Source organism: Gadus morhua, chromosome 10 (genome assembly GCF_902167405.1).
Source record: "Gadus morhua chromosome 10, gadMor3.0, whole genome shotgun sequence".
In the NCBI taxonomy this organism is placed as follows: Eukaryota; Metazoa; Chordata; class Actinopteri; order Gadiformes; family Gadidae; genus Gadus; species Gadus morhua.
The window spans coordinates 2,555,213-2,576,901 of NC_044057.1; positions in this window are offsets into that span (position 1 = coordinate 2,555,213).

The following is a 21,689-nucleotide window of genomic DNA, read 5'->3' on the forward strand; positions in this document are numbered from 1 at the left end:
GAGAGAGAGACAGAGAGAGAGAGACAGAGACAGAGAGAGAGAGACAGAGACAGACAGAGACAGAGACAGAGACAGAGACAGAGACAGAGACAGAGACAGAGAGTTGTAAACCAAAGGCTGAAGCCTGGTGGGTCTCTTGAAATCATGTTTCTTTTCAGAAGGAAGACAGATATGAAAGAAGATGCATAAGAAATAGCACATCCACTGTTTCTGTGTTTGTTTGATTGTGTGTGCACGTTTACGAGCCTGATTCCCCGGTGCACCAAACAAACCGATGGCACAGTGCGGGATCCGTCCCTTTCGGTCTCAGTCCGTCTCAGTCTGTCTCAGTGTTTCTCACTCGGTCTCAAAAGCCTTTTTCTTTTTCCAACTCCGACGCTAATGCCTTTCTACCAGAGACGAGCGTGGATCTTTGCATCAAACGGAGCTCTGTACTGCGGTGTGCCAACCTGTGTGTTCACGTGTGCTGCGTCAGGGGGATCACACACAGAGATGGGGGATTGTTGTTTTCCCGTTTCCCTGTGCGTTATTCTCACAGGAGAGCAAATTAGTCCGCTGTGAAAACCAACGCCGCGGCCCAGGAGCGAGGCTGTTATTAGATGAATGTCTGCTGAAATTGTCTGTATGAATGTGGGCACATTTTGTGTGAATGTTTGTGTGTGTGTGTGTGTGTGTGTGTGTGTGTGTGTGTGTGTGTGTGTGTGTGTGTGTGTGGGGGGGGGGGGGGGGGGGGGGGGTAATGTGTGCACACACATGTCATGGCTGTGTTTTTGTGTGTCTGCTTGAGCAAAAGGGTGTGTGTTTATGTCTCTGAGACGTTTTTTGTGTGTTTGCGTGTGTGTTCATGCCTCTGAGTCATTTCTTGTGTGTGTGTTTGTGTGTGTCTGTGTGTGCGTATATGTGCATGTGTGTAGAACCTAGGGATGGAAACACATTAGCGTAGCTTTTAGCAGCAGGGAGAAATATTTCCATGGCGGAGAAATGGGAAACAGACGAGGCTGTGTCAGAATGTAATATCTGTGGACGGCAAAAGGTTGCTGGCAGCTGATCCCAGTAGCACACACAATTGCTCTCTTTCGTTTCTCTTTTTCCACAATCCTTATAACAGAGTGATACATTTTACTGTGAGAGTTGGGCTCAGGGATCTATCAGGTGGGGTTTTACTTGTTTTGTATCTTTGTTTCTTCTCTTTGTTGCAGCTTTTCCAGTTTCTGAAAGGAAAAGGGCAATATGACGCCCTCAATTTGTTGGCCCGTATTGATGTTGAAATGAGCCTGATGTATAATCAGAAGCAAACCTGCAGGTCAGAGCCACAGAGGCGTTTCCCAGAGAGGAACATAAACCGCTCACAAGCTTCAGAGAGCGCTGAACAATGTAGAAACAATAATTACAACTCCTCTGAGGAGGGAAGACACTGTCTTTAGTGTGCAGTTAATACAATGATTACCATTTAATGGATTCCCGTTCCCGTTTACCAATTCTGCAGCTTTCGTCCTCTATGTAGAGGGGATGGAAATAATGATGAGGCAAAAAGATTCCCGCCAGAAAACGGGCTCCTTTTAGAGGTCATCCAACGCCCGGTCTACGTGTTAATCTCTGGCTTGAGAGGAGTAGAACATCCCATAACCGCCATTCTACTTTTAGTCCGCCTTGTTTATTGATGCCCTTTTTATGATGACACGGCAGCATTATGATAGCACTACGATCGATGGTCATTGCATAATAATACTTCAATGTTCTCTGTTGTGGAATAAAAAATAGAAAACAGAAAATGAAGTAGTAGACAGAAGCAGATGATGATATAGAATAGATAAATACAGCATCGCCGTTGGAGGGGAAGACCAATAGACTTCCATTTGCTGCCCGGGCCCAATGCAGCGGTCCAACACGCACCGTAATATATACGGGTTAAACCGGTTGTATAGGTTAAACCGGTTATATACAGGATAAACCGGTTATAACCGGCCAGGCTGGTTTCCGGTGGGCGGATAAAGATGGGGCGGACACCTGGTGGTGGGAGAACATAACAAAACGGGTTTAACCTGTTTGTGACGGGATTATCCTGTTTATAACGGGTTTAACCTGTATGAGACGGGTTTAGCCTGTATATAACGGGTTTAACCTGTATGTGACGGGATTAGCCTGTATATAACGGGTTTAACCTGTTTGTGACGGGATTATCCTGTTTATAACGGGTTTAACCTGTTTGTGACGGGATTATCCTGTTTATAACGGGTTTAACCTGTTTGTGACGGGATTAGCCTGTATCTAACGGGTTTAACCTGTATGTGACGGGATTAGCCTGTAAATAACGGGTTTAACCTGTATGTGACGGGATTAGCCTGTAAATAACGGGTTTAACCTGTATGTGACGGGATTAGCCTGTATATAACGGGTTTAACCTGTATGTGACGGGATTAGCCTGTAAATAACGGGTTTAACCTGTATGTGACGGGATTAGCCTGTATATAACGGGTTTAACCGGTTTATAGCCGGTTTAACCTGCATAACCGTTTTATCACGTATATATAGGATGAACCTGTTTTCTACCTTCTCCCTCGACCAGGCATCCAACCCTCTATACATCCACCCACCGGAGACCAGCCTTGCCTGGCTTGAAAACAGACTCATCACCCATGTCGTAATAAAGCTATATGCTTATGAGCAAATGCACAGCAAGATACGCTTACAAGCAAGGGCAGGACATTGCATCACAGCCCTGCTCTGACGCTTGCCCACTCCTTCACGCTCCGAGATTAGCCATAGGGATTAGCGTATCCCCCCAATGAGGCCACCTTCCTAATGGCCGTCACTTCAAGGTCTTTCTGCCCGGTTCAATTATTTCCCTGTCAGCCGCTTGCGATTCTTTTTTTCTTTCTTTTTTCGCAATGACTGCATGTTCCCAAACCCAATGCATATTGTTCTTGGTGGACAGGACTTTATCACCAGGACTTGTTTCGGGGGGGGGGTCACTTCGGGGGTCTCCTGTTGAAGGCCTCATAAAGTAAGATGGAGAGGAGAGATAAGCCGTGGCAACGCTGCCTGAGGTGGCTGCACTATATTTACATACCGTTCCTACGCTGTTGGCCTCGGGGGACTTGGTTGTATTCTGCTGAGTGGATCATTTCCAGCATTGAGCCCTCAGTGGTTTAATGATGATGAAGAATGGATAAAACACAGGAAACCCATTTTGTTTCAACATTTGCAGCCAAAATGATTTAGGTAGTTTGCCCCTGAGAGGACTACACAAGGAGTGTGTGCTTTACCCTTAACACTGAGATTTCGAAGAATCAAATTAAGATCATTTGCATATTTCGTTCATACGTGACCAGTCTAATTAGCTTATTTGATATAAAATGCTATAAAATATTAAATGCATATGAATATGAAGAATACAGAATATGAATACTAAAATAGAATTGTCTTCCTATCAGACTATTAAGATATTGATCCACATGGTAATCATTGATTAATGATTACCATGTTAATCATTAATCAACATGTATAAGGTTGAGCCATCCATAGTAAACACAAACATAGGCCACATATTATTAAAAACTATGATATTAGTATTATTATTATTATCTGTGTAGAACCGGTATGATGCTTATCTTTCGCACTATAACAACACTCAACCATCTCACTGTTGCTGGAGTGTATTCCAGGCCCCACAAACCTTTTTATATCAAACTGATTAGCTCGCTTGAAATATTAATGAGATGATATTGATTTCTTACGTAAGCAGACAGTAATACTACTTACGTGCAGTTTTTTGCCTCTACTTTGTTCATATCGGGGGAAATAACATCAAAAGTTAAAATCAAATCAAATAAATAATACATGAAACATGAAAAACAAGAGCTAACAAACGCAACAAATGGAGAGGCAGGAAAGTAATCTTGTGGAGAGATGATGGGTGAAAAGGTGAAGATACCCCCCCAGACTGAGACAAGACCACGTGGGAGAGGGAGAGGGGGGAGAGAGAGAGAGAGAGAGAGAGAGAGGATGGGGGGGAGAGAGAGAGAGAGAGAGAGAGGATGGGGGGGAGAGAGAGAGAGAGAGAGCGAGAGCGAGAGAGAGAGCGAGAGAGAGAGAGAGAGAGAGAGAGAGAGAGAGGGGAGAGAGAGAGAGAGAGCGAGAGCGAGAGCGAGAGCGAGAGAGAGAGAGAGAGAGAGAGAGAGAGGATGGGGGGGAGAGAGAGAGAGAGAGAGAGAGGATGGGGGGGAGAGAGAGAGAGAGCGAGAGCGAGAGCGAGAGAGAGAGGGGAGAGAGAGAGAGACTAAGGAACAGCAAAGGACAGATTAGTGGACAGGGCCAGCCCCTGGGAGAATTGAGTGGCCTGCCAGTGGAAATGCATCCACGGTATTATATTGCGCTTGTGTGTTTTGGCTTAAAAAATGAGAGAGCATTTATAATTCAGTGTGACTGGTATCGCCCGAGGCAGACACTCTCAATCTGGCTTAGCTCTGCTTTTCTTTTACTCTCTCTCTCTCTGTTCCTCTCCCTTTCTCCCTCTCACTTCCCTTTCATTCTGTGTTTCATTGTCTTTCTCATTCTTGCTCCATTTTCCTGGTTTATTATTTTGATTACTTTTCCATGCATGCCGCCAGCTCTTTGTCCATTGTTACTGTGTTGTTCTCGTTCTGCTCCTCGTTCCAGCACTGTCTCTCCTGCTCGTTCCTCTGCACCTTTCTCCCGCCCTTATTTAACAATGCTCTGTGAAATAGAGGTGCATGGGTCTTCTCTTCTCTTAACTCCAGCATAGAGCAAGGGAAACCCAGTCAAATCAAAACTGCTCAGGGTCTGAAGGCAGCAGGATTTGGATGTCAGTCTTTGTGTGTGGTGCAACTCGCCCCTCTTTACCACACAAACAGACCATTTGCACGCACACACGCACAAGCATGCACGCACACGCAAGCACGCACGCACAAGCACACACGCACGCACGCACAAGCACACACGCACACACGCACACACACACACACACACACACACACACACACACACACACACACACACACACACACACACACACACACACACACACACACACACACACACACACACACACACACAGGGAGTGGGGGTCCTCAAGTGTGTTGGGGGGGCAAATTCACTTTCAAAGGCTCCATTGTCCTTTAACGTGGGACAATGGGGCCAAGCATAACTGGGTGCTGGCGTTGTCTGGTGGGGTCTCTCTGTCACTGGGGAACCTCCTCCACGCAGCATGTAGAACAAAGACGCACGCTGGGCTTGTGCCTGAGTGGTTCGATGAAGTGTGGGAAGGCTGTTTTATTTGCATGCTACCATGCTTCTATGTCTACGGATGCATATGTAGGCTACATGCGTACGTGTGCGAGAAACAGGTCAATTTTGGTTGTAATGAGCATGCAAGGACGTAGGGCTAAAACAATGGCAGCATAGTGCGAGGTCAGTCCACAGACAGGCACCAGACTGGCTCAATGTGACGGCCGGGTGATGCTAGCCGCTCTATGGAATATCACTTCCCAGCAGGCAAGCGTCTCGAAGATGTCTGTAGCTGTACCATCTGTAACCTAGGCCAATTGCCACTAATTAAATACCACCTTTTTGGGGCCATGAATGATGGTGTAATTATTAAGTACTTGAGTTTCCGTGCTTGTGTTGATCATACTCAACTTCTAGTTGTAATTAAACCCGTAGCTGTAATGTAGAAACCCCAGAAGATAATGTAACAAAAAATTCTGAGTGGATAATATCGTAACATTTTCCCTATAATGTTACAAGGTATAGCATTTTGGTTCACCTATTACGTAATAAAGCAAGCATAATAATATTCTCCTTACGTTATGAAGCAAGCATAATTATTTTCTTCCTCTGAATTTTTGCCGCATTTGTATATCAAGAGATTCGACCCTGAGGGTGATTCACACTTGTTGCTTTATATGCCGACATCAATGTTGTTCAGACATCAGTAGAATAAACAGGGGGTTTAGGGGGAGATTGCAAGGAACGGGATATGACGTAGGGTCTAAGTTCGCAAGAGGCGGGATAACTGTGGCCTCTGTCACTCTAGTGTGTTTTGGTTTGACCACAGACAGCGTGGAGGCAGAACGGGCAGAACTCATTGCAATCATCTTAAATGTTGCTGCAACGATGCATCATATATTCCATTGCATCCATGACATCCGAGGCATCGATCGATGATAGACTGGAGCATGTGTTTGAGATAAAAATAGAAGAAACGACGTAGGAAGAAAGGCACCGTGAGCGACTGCGTTACCGGGGAAAGAGAGTGTATTTTTTTGCTTCATTTTACATTTAAAAAACACTGGGGCAAATGTAGTTGATTTCTGCGTTTAACTGAGAAAAAAGGGATTGGAAGGACGGGACCCTATAATGTTCAGTTAACTGTACAGTATGGGGAAGGGAACTTGCAAATTAAGAATTTCATTGCCCAGTGCAAACTATGTTTCCATTGTGTATATGACAATAAACGATCTTGTATCTTATATCTTGTCTAGTATAATAAAAAAACATTTTCTATATATGCGTGCAGCTGTGAACTCATTTATTGTAATTTATTGTATGATGTATACTCTTAGGGTTATGATAAGACCTATCTTTTAGAGTTCCCCACGAATGACTCTCAAAAGCAGTGGCAACACTTTAAATACTTTATAACCATCCAGCGAACAAAAGGCAATAGGCTGATTATCATTTAGGGGGCCACTCAGTGACATGCAAAGGGGGTGCGAGGGAAAGATTTCGGAATGTATATTGGCTACCTGAAGTGAGCGTTTAAGTCGTTATTACAATTTTTTTAAACAGAAAAATACTAACCTACACACAAAACATTAGAAAAATTAAACAACTAAAACAGTCGGCAGGGGATATCAATAGACATAATTCACCATACTTTGTTATTGACATGTTTTCGTTCTGTGTTATAGGGACGCTGTCTCTTTAAGATCGCATGATTTGTTTGTTGATATGCTGGTCGGCGAAATGTTTGAATTTAACGTTTTTATAGAATAAAATAAACAAAATTCCATTGCGTTGTCGACGTGAGAAATTGTCTCTTCACTTCTTTATCGCAATTTCTACAGTCTATAGACAGAACATCTTACCTGGGAGATAGTGTCGAGCCTGCTATTATAGTAGTAAGATATGGTTTGAATTAACCATTAGGCCACATGATGAACATCAGTGCATTAAAACGTTTTTTTAATGCACTGATCATTCTGGCCATCAATTTCACAGTGACACAACAACAAGTGTGTCTAGGCAGAAGTCCAGACAGGCCGCAGATGAATAACATGCTTATGAACCCATATGGCATATGGCCTTTAACCATGATTCACTTTGTTCTTCTGCTCGTACTCTGACACTAGGTTTCAGCTCTCCAGGCAGGCAGTGTTTCCCTTAAAACAGCCTTTCTCTGCCACATTTTGAGGAAATCAGTCCCCCTTGGTACAACGCAGGTGAAACACTTTGATCTTGTGTTGTCTATATTTGCATATGAAAAGAACCAAACCTAAAAACATGAATATATAATCATCAAAACTTCAGAATAACAATGTCATCATTTCCATAATGTTTCGCCAAGTGGGTAATTTCCTCAGGATGCTGCACAACCAAGGAAGGAAATGACTTGTGATTAAACTCTAGTTCTGTGGGATGGCAACATCTTATCTTTTGAACTGTTTTAGAAAGTTTAGGAGGAGAGGGAGCGAGCCAGCGAGAGGAAGCAATGGAGAGGGAGATGATGGGAGGGTAAGGTGTGGAAGCAGACACTCCTAGCACATCTTCATTTCATCGAGTGTGATGGAAAGCCTGTGGGCCATACTTGGCTAGCTTTACATTTCATTGCTGCGGTTCCAATGTCCTCCTAGAATCCCTTTTACCCTCCATCACTCTCTCTGTCCCTCTCGATAACATCTCACTGTGCTGGCCCGGAAATCGTCTCTCAGGCTTACGCACAAACAGACTGAGAGATGGCTGATTGACGAATAGATTGATGAAGGGGTATGAATGAATGAATGAAAGAAAGGGTGGATCGATGAATGAATGAATGATTGGATGAGTGAATGGATGGATGGATAGATGAACGGTCGGTTGGATGAATGGGTGGAGACCTACGTGGATCAATGCGCTGATCAGAGGATTCGATGGACACTTGAGATTTAGAGAAGGACAAAGAGATGCCCCAAAAGTAGGCTGCAGTGATCTCAAACACAAAGAAATAAAGAGAGAATAATACAGAGAGCGAGAAAAAAGGCTGCATGTCATCTAGCCTTCTCATGGCATCCTCTTCCCCCTCTCTTGTAATGGTGTTGATGTGTGGGACCCTTTCAAGTCAGAGCCCCTGAGGATAGGACATAGCAGATTCTGCTCAACAACTTTCTTCTCCTCTTCTTAACCTCCCCACATCCCTTTCCTATTCTCTTTTCTTCCACTCTTCAATGTCGGCTCCCATGCTTCCCCGTCTTCCGTCATACACATCGATTTTCTTTCTTTCCGAAATCCTTTCAGATTTGTAATTCCTTGGGTGTCTTTTGGGATTAGGTCAAGTCTCTGGATCTATGTTTCATTCGCCCTTGTCTTGTTTTTGTCTGTTCCATGTCTGACTTATGTCTGCGCTTGTACGTGCATCTCTTCAATCGTCTTCTCGCCGTCCTTCCTTCAATGCCCTCCACTCATTCTCTCTCTCTCTCTCTCTCCGTCCGTCCCTTCTCAAATTAATGATTCCCTTCAAGTCTGTCCTATGTCGTCCCTCCTCACCCTCTCCCACGTGTTCTGCCCTCTCCTGCCTGTGAGTACCCTTCAGTTTGCCTCCCGCTCACAACATGACGGTCTGACCTAGCAGCAATAAATATAATCTGTTCAACACGTCATACAATCGTGGGAAGACGTGTTTCAACCAGCCAGAGGGTTTTAAACAAAAACTGAGGAGACAAATGGAATCAATGATTGGCGCTGATAAACCGTGTCAAAACAACACAGCCCTCATTCATTCACAAAGTCACCACTCTGCAATCTCAAACCCGTCCGCACCCTCCTCCCTATCTCCACATCCTCATCAACCTGCTCCCTATCTCCTCCACCTCTCCACCCTCCACCCTATCTCCACCACCATAACGACAGCCCCCCCCCCCCCCCCCCCCCCCCCCCCGCTCAGTGCTGATTCAGAGGACCAGACTGTCAGACGTAATTAGCGGCAACGTCTGGGCCGCTGAAGGCCACGAGGGGCAGGTAGTCCCGTCTGGGATGACGTGGTGGGGACAGACAGGCGGGACTGCAGCGAGGGTGACTGGGCACTGTGTGTGTGTGTGTGTGTCTTTGTGTCTGTGTGTGTCTGTGCTTGGCTGTGTATGGGGGGGACGACTTTGATTACCCTTCTAAGCAAATGCCAACCGGCAATTCAATTCTATGCTTTCATGATTCTTTCTTTCTTTCTTTCTTTCTCTCATCATTGCTGGCTTGCTGCTTAGTGATTTCTTTTGGTTTCTCCAAATTGACATCTGAGCCTTCTAGAGACGATGAGATTCTGAACGTTCTCTCTCCCTTATCCTCCTTCTTTCTTTGCTCTCCTCTCTCATCAGATGCTCTCTCTCTCTCTCTCTCTCTCTCTCTCTCTCTCTCTCTCTCTCTCTCTCTCTCTCTCTCTCTCTCTCTCTCTCTCTCTCTCTCTCTCTCTCTCTCTCTCTCTCTCTCTCTCTCTCTCTCTCTCTCTCTCTCTCTCTCTCTCTTCCTCCTTTGGGCCCATTGTCTCTGAGCCCGATGATCAGCTGAGCAGTAATGCAGGCGCTTTGTTACTTGAAACAGAAAAACAAGCAACAATGTAAACAACAGCTCTTGTTCACTGTTGCCTCATCACATCAGGAAAAAACAAAGAGCTGAAGAATTCACACAACAGTGACTGAACATTGGCTGTTCTACCGCCTCTGAAAGCATGTATGTTGTTTGAGTTGAAGGGCCAACAAGCGGTCTAATGTAGGCAAGGGGACGGGCTAGCGGTAGGCCTAACGTAGGCCAGGAGAGGGGCTTGGTGTTGGCCTAATGTAGGCCGGGAGACGGGGCTTGAAGGTTGTGTGCCGGGGCATGAAGCCATTGGGATGAAGTAGCATTGACTAACCAGACTCCATGGTTTCTGAAGGATTTCCTTAAAACAACAAGCAGTGTCCAAACATCCCCCTCGCGTCTGCGCATACATTAGCATACTAATTAGGTCAAACGTCTGCCTCCTTGGAAGACAGAGCGGCATTCTGTGCGTCCCTTTGTGTCCTCACGTCCTCTCCTCTTGCCCTTCACCAAGCCAGCCCCAGTATCACGTTTATCATGCAGCCTCAGTCCCAACCTTCATGAAGAGGACTGTTGCTTCACCAACATCATGTCGGAACCATTATTTCATGTTATCTTTTGACATATTTGACAGCATATTGAGCAAGCACGCATGCAAGCATCCATACATACATATATATGCATGCATGTTCGCACACACACACATTTGTCCTTCCTGAAGGTTTTACATTTATTAATGCTCCAAAAATCCCCAGAGTATTTTCACATGCGCTCGCCTTATCAGATGGGAATTTTTCCCGAACTTACATGACGTCTCTACATAGACACCCATGGGATAAGACAGGGTGAGCTAGAGAGGGTTTCACAATCCAACTGATGTTAACATACCATGGCCCCACATAGGGGCCCTTTAAGAAAACAACAACGGCATGATTGTTAACTAAATGCTGACGCAATTGCAGGAAAGACTTCCCAATTCTTTCTGCCACCGCCTTGGGCACGCGCACGCATAGAGGCAAGCTCACAGACACACACACACACACATGAGCGACCATTGTCGCATGCACACACACACACACACACACACACACACACACACACACACACACACACACACACACACACACACACACACACACACACACACACACACACACACACACACACACACACACACACACACACACACTCAGAAAGGGGTAGGGGTAAAGGGTATTAATGTTGTGTTGTGTTTTAGGAAGATTATGTTATCCATTATCTTATTGCATCCTATCCCATCTCTGAGGGGTTAAGAGTATAGCGGGTGGGTAGGTTTGAGACTATTGCGTCGAGGGGGGATTTCCTCATCCCACATAATTCCTGGATTGCATATTCTCGCAGGCACCACTGTATGTGTATGCATCATACCTCAGAGAGGGCGATATGGGTTTTCCTTTGATCGTAGAGGTTTTGCACAGCAGATTCTTAATGTTCAAATGACACTGGGCTGAAATAATGAACACTAATCACCTTCCCAGCAGCGCTGCTACCATCCTGGGAGGATCCATGACTCCTGACCAGAGATCCTGTTCCTAGAGCTCCTCAAGTGGAGCCACTGGCCGCCGTCCCGGCTGAGCATCGATCAGCATCCCCTTCCCTCTGCCTCCTCAGGCCAGGGCAGGAAAGACAAGAACAACAAAGAAACACGCAGGGAAACTTCCCCAAAGATCAGAGGGATGACGCCATCCCGGCAACACCGAGAAACTACCAGTAACCGCACATGCTCTTTGATTTGGCCGCTGATATTCTTCAATGCAGCAACAACAAACAGAGGCAAGAATTGCTGCAGGAACAGTTCACTCAGCTTGTGTCTCAATTTAGTCAATAAAATGGAGCAGACTTTCTTAGGACCAGTTCTGCTCTATGGTACGGCTGGTACACAGTGCTTACACCGAAAGTGTATCGCTGCCCATGTTGACCCAGACGACCGCTTCACTAGGGGTTTACCATTATCAGCAACATCTCCATACAGGAGCGAGGCCAACCCACCCCCCCCTTATTACTTGTAATAAGCCTTAATTAATATGTAATGAGACCTCATAATATGCTTATTATTACTGTAGATGGCTGGCAGGCCCAGCCATCTACAGAGGTATCATCTGATCCTCCTCTCGAAGCCCTCTACTGATGTTATTGGGAACTGGTAAACAAGCAGGTGTCACAGAATCCGTGGGCAAACATCGTGCTGGTAAATCCAGGCCTTGAATTGACCAGGGAGACCCAACTTGTCGACTGCTGTCAGCCACTGACTCCAGACTTGGTAAGCGGTCCTCTGCAATCTGCGGATGACCTTTCCCCGCCGTCTGTGCCATTCTGCCCTTCGCAGCTCATCTGGCCTCATCTGGCTGATCTTCTCTGGCCTGCAGTTGTTCATATAGGGGCTCTTGGTACCCAACTTCTCCACTGTACCAAACCTCTCGGCAGCAAGGCTAATGATTATGGTTGCCATGGTTTTGAGCTTCCTTTCTGAGTCGCCCTTGGCTGCTGCTTCTAAGATCATGTCGACATCATCATCAAACTGGAGCCACCGTTTGCCCTTACTGGCCGCAGGCCACTTGTCCCGACGATGTTCGGTTACTCGGCCTGGGTCTGGGGCTACTGGTACGGGGAGGTCTCTAGCACTCTGGGGTGACTCTGGGCCGGACTACTCCTGCGTCTCACCAGGGGGTGATCCCTGCGAGCTCTATCAGTTGCTACTTCATCAAGCACTTCATCTTGGCCTGCTGGATCTTCAGGCCAAGCGTGTTGAAATACATGCTGTGCTTTTGATGTCTTTTTATTCTTGCTCAGTTTTTTTGCATACGTTTATGAGTGTGTGTGTGTGTGTGTGTGTGTGTGTGTGTGTGTGTGTGTGTGTGTGTGTGTGTGTGTGTGTGTGTGTGTGTGTGTGTGTGTGTGTGTGTGTGTGTGTGTGTGTGTGTGTGTGTGTGTGTTCTGCTATGCAGGCCATTATACTGGCACACTTTTAGGGTTAGTTAGCTTAAAAAGAAGAGAACCAGTATTGATGTTCTCCTTCCTCTCAGCCACGGCTGAAGACTAACCAGGGGAGGTGAATAACACGGGGTTGGTAGAGCTCAAGTAAAGGCTTTGTTGCCATGTAGACATATGGGCATCGCTCAATGAAACTGAACCCAGGAAGCAACTTTGATTGATCTTCTCATTTTCCATTCATTAAACACCATCTCACTTAAAACCATGTACCCCCCGCACTCATCTGCACATGCACACACACATGCAAACACCCACACACACACACATGCAGACAAACACACACACCCACACACACACACATACACATTTATTCACACACACACAAAATCACAAGTACACACACACACACACACATGCACACACAAACGCACGCACATGCACACGCACACACGTACACATATATGCACAGACGCACATGCGCACACACACAAAGACCAACAAACATAAACCTTTCCATGGCTATTGGGGTGTAGCAACAGACGGGAGTGATTCTTTAGTGGTTTTGCGCCAGTAATCCCCCATAGCTATCACCATCAGGCAGAGCCCCCCCCCAGTGCCCCAACACACGTACCCACTAAAGAGCTTATAGCACTGTGTTCCCAGTCTTGGCAGAAAATGACACGCAAGGGCTGCTAAAAATAATTTGGGACTCCTCCTGGGGACTCGGGCCGTCTGAGAGGCCTAGACATTACTTTTCAGCGTTCTTTATTTATTATTTTTTTTTTTTTTTTGAATACAGAGACGGAGACGACAAAGAGGGGGCAAGAGGGAGTTGAGTCAGAGGAAGGGGGAAGAGATAGGGAGAGAGAGTTTGTCTGGTGACAGGGCGCAACCGTAGCTAACGCGATTCCCCTCACATGACTCACGGAAGACTATAGAAATATATATATATATAAGTATATAAAGTATATAAATGTCAACCCTCCCTGCTTAGCCTAACATGTGAACCCAGGAGACAGGAAGCAAGAAAGTCCATTTGGAGAGCATGATATATATATATATATATATATAGATGCATAAATATATTTATATTTATGCATATATATTTTGCGCTAATATACACCAATTTCTTATCTTGGCTTCTTGGAAGTTCACTTTCCCTCTCATGGATGTGGAAACTCACTGAAGAATTACGAATGGATGATGAGCACAAACACACATGCACTCACACACAGATGCAAGCATGCACGCACTCACACACGCACACGCAAACACACGCACACACACACACACACACACACACAGGCAGCCACACACACACAAACACACACACACACACACACACACACCAACACAAAGACTATGCCAAATGAGCACATGAGAGAAAGGGGTTGAGAAAAGAAAGGCAGAGAGAGGAGGGGGAGGCAGAATAGAGAGGAGAAAATGAAGATTGGGTGCCCCAGTTTCCCTGTTTTGAGAATAATGTGTCTGACGCAGGATGTTTGTTCACAGAAAGCCCCCACCTGCAGAGGTTTTAGCATGTAGCACTTCATAATATAGCTCGGAAAATATATTGAAGATTATCTGCTTTCCATGTGTGTCTGCTGCAACGAAAGAGCCATGAGTAACAACATTAGTAAGAGAGAACATCGAGCATGAAAACCTTGAGCTGGCACTCGAGGAAGATGATCGTGGAGGGCTGGTAACCCTCAGCCTATTATTTTTTAATCATCACGCTTGAACACAAACCAGAGGGTTCTAGCTAATGCCACATGGTGTTGCTAATATGATTACATTTCCTACACTTCATTAAAAAAAAGTAGAAATACAAACATTGTCGAGGCGAATAAGGCCGGTAAAGGGATTTACGTAGTAGCTTGAAATGCTTTGTGTTCAACCTTTAAGCCTCACGTCCAAAGTAATCACATTCATTTGAAAACGTTCAAAGGACATGGAGGCCATGTTGTAGTTTCAGGCGTAATTCTCAGCCTCAAGAAAGGTCTGACACTGAGTCACTCACTTCCCCGACAAGCTATTATTGTTAATGCGAAATATACAATGGTCCTGCAATAGCCTTTGTGTTCATGAAAAGGTTTGTAATTGCCAACGTCATATCACACCATGTGAGGAGAATAAAAAATATTAACAATATCTGTGAGCCACAAAGTAGAACATAATGGATTTATCAAAGAAATATTAAAGCCAATGTCCACAGAAATACCAACGACCAGGCAACATGAAAACACTTAATAATAAAGGCCGGTGCAGAACATTCTTTCTGAGAAGGAAGGAATTGAATGACTTTAATTGATTCAACTTTTAAATCCAGGAGATAAACCAGAGAGGGAATTCACTGGGCAATGTGGACATGCATGTTATAATGTTGAGAGAAAGGGTCTCTGTTATGGGAGGTCCTGGACAGAGTATCTGGACCCCCTGTCCAATATGATGAAGGACAACCCCAGGAAATGCCCTCCTGGCCACACATACATCAGCAGGGCCCACCTGCAAGGCACAACAACTCAACTATTGTAGAATTTGGGCTTCAATATTTCACTCTCCGTGATTTTCCCCTTCTACTGCCATAGTAGAAAAACATTTCTTGAATTAAAATGTTAAAATCTTAGAATTAATACACTTATTGGATGCCAATGTTAGTTGACATTTAACAAAGATTTCCGTTGTTTAAGACTGTTAGTTTTCTTAATTTGAAGATGTGTATCTTGTTACTATGGATCATTGATCATGTTTTGTCCAATTATTTTAGCACATGGCATTGTGAAGCTCTGTAGTCTACTTGTGAAATAGATATCATTACTTGCTGCTCTCTCCCTAGATCCTGCACCATTCATTCATTCATTCACTTATTCACCCCAACATCATCTTCATAACATTCAAAACTCATACAAAAGCCTCTCTAAATCCTCTCACGCATGTGCGCCCACAAGCACACACACACACACACACACACACACACACACACACACACACACACACACACACACACACACACACACACACACACACACACACACACACACACACACACACACACACACTTGATGTCCCACCCTCTAGAAAGAACAACATTATAATCACAAACAGAATCATAAATATTCAGTGCTGATAAAAAGATTACAAAATGAATCCCTGCGGTTTGCCATCTACTAATCCTGAAACCCAGAGGAGTAAACAAACTCCAGTTAACTGTAGATCAATGACCTCCCAAGAGGAGGCCGAGAGACAGAAATGTAGCGAGAGTCCAGAAGATCACGCAGTCAGACACAAACACAGATATAAAGACACACACTTTCAACTGCTTATATTGAAGCTTTGCCACCAAACATCAGCGTCATTTCCTAACACGTAAATACACCTCCATGTGTTTCCTGTTTTTCCGAATGGAATGGAACCGAGCTGGTTTTACTGTTTAACATTCAGTTCCCCTCTTCAGGAAATGTCAGAAAGAGCTATTTTAGGTTAGTAGGACTTCGTTAATTGGTTTACCTGCAGAGAAGCTTGTGGATAAACGCAGCCTGGTTTTAAAACAAACACATCGTCATTAAAAGCTATTTAAATCTCCCCTCATATAGTTGTGACCTATATTCTGACTTCAGATCTGCTCACCTGTCCCCTACTTTAGGCAAGGACGGGTTTGTGTATTATATTACAATAAATAGTATATAGTAACCAGTCTAATCTAGCTTTTAGCTTTCAGCCACGATATAACAGAATTTTTCTCAATACGCTGTATTGTCTGTTCCAATGCTGACAGGGATATGAAAATATTATATCAGTTGAGGGTAATTTGTAAGAAATATCACAGCCATCCATCAGCTTTAATGAATGCTCTGTGAGAATGTCTATTCTGGTTGACTGTGGGCATGTCTCAGTGTGAGATCAGTTGAGACCAGTCTTTTATTTTTTTCTAATTTCTGACCAATCAGACCCAGATCCATCAAACCCGGATTGGTTTCTGAGGGCCAATCCTGCATGTTAATGACTTTCACAAACAGAGCAATATCGTCTCAATAGAGAAGAGAGGTAGGAAGGAGAGAGGGAGAGAGGGAGGGAGAAGAGAGAGAGCAGATAGGGAGGAGAGAGGGAGAGAGGGAGGGAGAAGAGAGAGAGCAGATAGGGAGGAGAGAGGGAGGAAGGGAGGAGAGAGAGAGGGAGGGAGGGAGGGAGGAGAGAGTGAGAGAGGGAGAGAGGGAGGGAGAAGAGAGAGCAGATAGGGAGGAGAGAGGGAGGGAGGAGAGAGGGAGAGAGGAGAGAGGGAGAGAGGGAGGGAGGAGAGAGGGAGAGGGAGGGAGAGAAGGGGAGAGGGAGAGAGGGAGGGAGGAGAGAGGGAGGGGGGAGAGAGGGAGAGGGAGGGAGAGAAGGGGAGAGGGAGAGAGGGCGGGAGGAGAGAGGGAGGGGGGAGAGAGGGAGAGAGGGAGGGAGGGAGGGAGGAGAGAGGGAGGGAGGAGAGAGGGAGGAGGGATAGGGAGGGAGGAGAGAGGGAGAGAGGGAGGGAGAGAAGGGGAGAGGGAGAGAGGGAGGGAGGAGGAGAGGGAGGGAGGAGAGAGGGAGAGAGGGAGGGAGGGAGGGAGGGAGAGAGGGAGGGAGGGAGGGAGGGAGGGAGAAGAGAGGGAGGGAGAAGAGTGGGAGCAAGTTTTTGGGTTGATTATTTCCTAAATATTGCTCTGTTCTGCTCTCTCTGTGTTTAAAACCGTTCCTACAACAGCTTTAATATATACAGCATTTCTTTGACCTAGTTCTGTGTTCCTCATCATTTGGAATGTATTTCTTGACTCAAATGTGTCTCTTGTTTGTTGAATATTTAATGGCATTTGTTATTAAACAACATGCATTTTAATAATCCCTCCCCACCTATGATAAGATAATAAACATAGTAATATATCAGAAGATTTAATGAAACCTGTCCAAGCAATCTTCTGATTGCAATTGCTGGTGTGGAGAATTGTTTTACACATTAAAATAACCCTCTACCCTGCACTTTTTACTCACAATAAAGTAATGGAACACAGACACACACACACACACACACACACACACACACACACACACACACACACACACACACGCACAGGCCCTTGTCTTATCTATGCTTAAGAAAGAGAAATAGGAAACCCAATGTAGAAGTGCTCTAGAAACACACTTCAACCATCTGTATTCAGAGTAAGCTCACCTTCAAACACACGCCTGATGGCCTGATGGTTGTCCCAGCCGGCTTGTCCGTCTCGCGGCAGAGGGGACGGATTGATCCATTTGCGTCTTCTGAGGCGGTTCTTAAGGTCACCGTTGCAGGTTTATACTTCATGCTCTGCTTTAGAGACCGGAGTTGTCTTTTCTCTCCCTGTTCTGCTCTCTTCATGTTCACAGAAACCGTCTAGTTCTTTGAGAGTCCCTGTCCCCCTGAAGACGACCCCCTATCTTCTAGAAAACGGATCCTTGATCTTCTTCTTCCTTTTTTCCCTCCCTCTCCAGAAGGGCCCAGTCCAAAGGGGCATCCCGGTCCTCAGGGGTCCACAGGGGTCCTCAGGGGTCCACATGGGCGGCCTAGGGGGTACACAGGGGCAGCACTCTCCTCCTCCATTGTGGGCCGCTCCTCCATCGTGGGCCTCTCCTCCATCGTGGGCCTCTCCTCCATCGTGGGTCCCTCCTCCATCGTGGGCCCCTCCTCCATCGTGGGCCTCTCCTCCATCTTGGGCCTCTCTCCTCCATCGTGGGCCTCTCTCCTCCATCGTGGGGCTCTCTCCTCCATCGTGGGGCTCTCCTCCATCGAGGGCCTCTCTCCTCCATCGTGGGCCTCTCCTCCATCGTGGGGCTCTCCTCCATCGTGGGCCTCTCTCCTCCTTATCCATCACCTCCTCCTCCATTTGTGCTGCCCTCTTTCGTCACTTGTTAGATTTATAAGATATATACAATGCAGGCGAACTTTCCTCAGGTTGAAGTTGTCGTTGTTGACAAACACCAAGTCTTACAGAATTGATCTTCATGTTATTTTCAAGAATGTACATATACCTTATTTTCTCTGTACCTTACATAGTAGAACAACATTTAATTTCCTTTTCCTATCGCACGTTGGGGGTCACGAGTCCCGATGTCATAGTAGCGTAGCATAGTAGCGCTGAACCCATTCTGTCACAGACTTCTAAATCTAAAAGTGGTGCTGACGGCTAGCATGGCATGGCATATGCCTGGCTTAAATTCAGAATGTCACACTGAGATTGAAATTGTTATGACTTCCACGTTGAAAGTAGTAACAGCGTAAGAATGTTGTTGTTGAATAGGCTACATGTAGTGAACGTTGGTGCTCTCGCTAACATGCAAGGTTATAATCAGTTAATAAACCAGTCTTTGGAGCTTTCATATGATTCACGTTCGGTAATTCTAAAAGTGTCTATATATGTGCTCAGCTCTACGGTAAAAATAAATAAATTATAAAGCAAGTTGATTTCAAAAAGGTTCCTTACCCCTGGCATAGAGCAACCACTGGGTTCAGAATAACCACTGGGTTTCCCGCTTCCAGGAACTGTGCGTTTGTTTTCAGCACTTTTTCACGACAGAACACTGTCAATAATCACGTGACTTATAAACTTGCACTTGTGTGGTTAAATCTCCGAAAACTCAGTTCTGAATAAATACATTGCAATGGTGTCAATTTGCACGTTACACGTTTTTGAAAATAAATATTCACCATTTCAAAACTTTTTCTGAACACCTGTTTTCAGAACTCTATTTACAAAGTTTCAAAACAAAATAATACAGTGGGAGAACAGAGTATTAAAAACAGATTTTGATTTTTTTTTTGTTGTTGATTGCATGGAAAAGGGAATATCCAGTTCCAAAGTATATGGTAAGAGCCTGCTAATACCATGGAAACAAACAAGGATTCCTTTTACAGTACGATTTTCAGCTTACATACTGGGTAAATTGTTATGTTTTACTTCGTAATGTTGCAGAACATATATAGTAAAAGTTTGTGTTGACTGCATGGAAAAGGGAATAACCAGTCACAACGTATATGGTAAGAGCCTGGTGATACGATGGAAACAAACAAGGCTTCCTTTTATAGTGCTACAATAAGCACGTAGCACTTTAGAAACCTAAGGCAGGAACTTTGTCCTGAGCAGAAAGTGAAGCATAAAATAACTTCTACTAAGAAATACAGAATATATCTACCCCTTTTCTGTTGGTAAACGTAACAATATTTCTAAAACAATATGGTAATTTGAACTTTATTAAGAATGCAGATGATACTGCCTTGGTGAGCTTGCTCTATGATGGGAAGGAGCGGCAGAGCCCACTTTTTGCCTACTTGCCCAATTGGTGTGAGGAGTCAAACCCTCTCCTGAACCCTTCATAGTCAATGGAAATGTCCATTGATTTAGGAAAGCTGAAATCCTCTGACCTTACTTTCATCGATGAGGAGCCAACACATTCATGAATTCAAATGGGCCTCACGGACTGACCGCAGAAGCATCAAGGCACAACAATCAATGTACTTTTGTTGTTGCTAGTATTTAGTTGATTGCTAACGTCAACAACGAAATGCTCCAAAGTTCTACTGTGCTTGTATTGAAAGTTTTCTACCCTTCTTTTACAACACTCTGTGGGTTTGGCAATGCTACTGAATCACAGACATGAGTCAGGAAAATGGTAACAACACAGTAAACGGTTAGGGAGGACGTTAACAAGTGTGGAATTGATCTATGGTAACGTTAACAATATAGTGGAACGACTTAAATCCTCTCCGATCTATTAACAACAAATATAACCATTTTTTTCTTTTGTAGGCCTACCCCAGGCCATCACGTTTTTGAAAGCAAAGCAATAGGACCTTATTCCCATATACTTAAACAAGTCCTTCCTGGTCTAAGAGGATGCCAAGCTGGTCCAGGGAAGAGTGGTCCCTGTCTAGCTCCTTCTTTGTTTTCTTTTTTTCGGAACCAAATCTGCTGAAAGCTGCGCTGCACAGCGTATGAATGAGACTCTATATTACTGTTCTTTTGGGACTGTGATAAAATGCCTTGTGATTATGCTGCAACCGATTTCGCCACAGGGACGAATTAGAAGGTATCTTTAATGAGCAAACATAGTGAGACTTTGCTGTTGAACGAATGTAGTTATACTGCCACTTCTATAGAGCTGTTGGTATTGTAAATAGAGCCAACAGCTATATCTCAACGGCAAACTGCACTTGCATGGCAGGATAAAGTACCCTAACATATATCCCATATTTAAAAGATTTCAGACTTAACTGGACTACATAATAGTTATCTCTGGGATATCTCTGGTCAAATTATAATATATATAGAACTCTTAGCTAATTGTCAAGAGTTACAAAATAAGGTCAAATTACAGATGATGAAATGGACGTAAGAAACCTAAGTCACATATCCTATGCATTATTTCTTCAGTTTAGTGGGTTTAGCCTATTTAGATTAGCCTCCAGTTGGCGCTGCACACCGGTATCACGCGATTTCATGCGAACGCGCACAAACGTTAATCTTTTGAAGTGTCTCCCAGATCAATAAGAAAATCTGTATAACTTTTAAACCGTTGAGGTGGACATTATTCATAGTATATGCTATTCTGTAAATGATTAATTAATGACCGTTTTACAGTGTTTATCGATTGTTCCAGTGAAAATGATCTTGTGATCACATGACCACATGATCACATGACCACATGGGAGCCGCCGCTACTGCTACACCTGAGCTCCACCTGTTGGGTCCTGGTCTCCATGGTAACACCTGAGCTCTACCTGGGGGGTCCTGGGTGGTCCTTTGACCCCCGGTACTGTACCTGGGGGGTCCTGGCTGCCACATGGGAGAAGGCTCTGTGGGTGTTGGAACAAAGGGATGATGAAGAAGATGAAGACCTCTGGTGTTTCTATCGTCAGTTCTGCCAGTCCATCCCGTCATTCT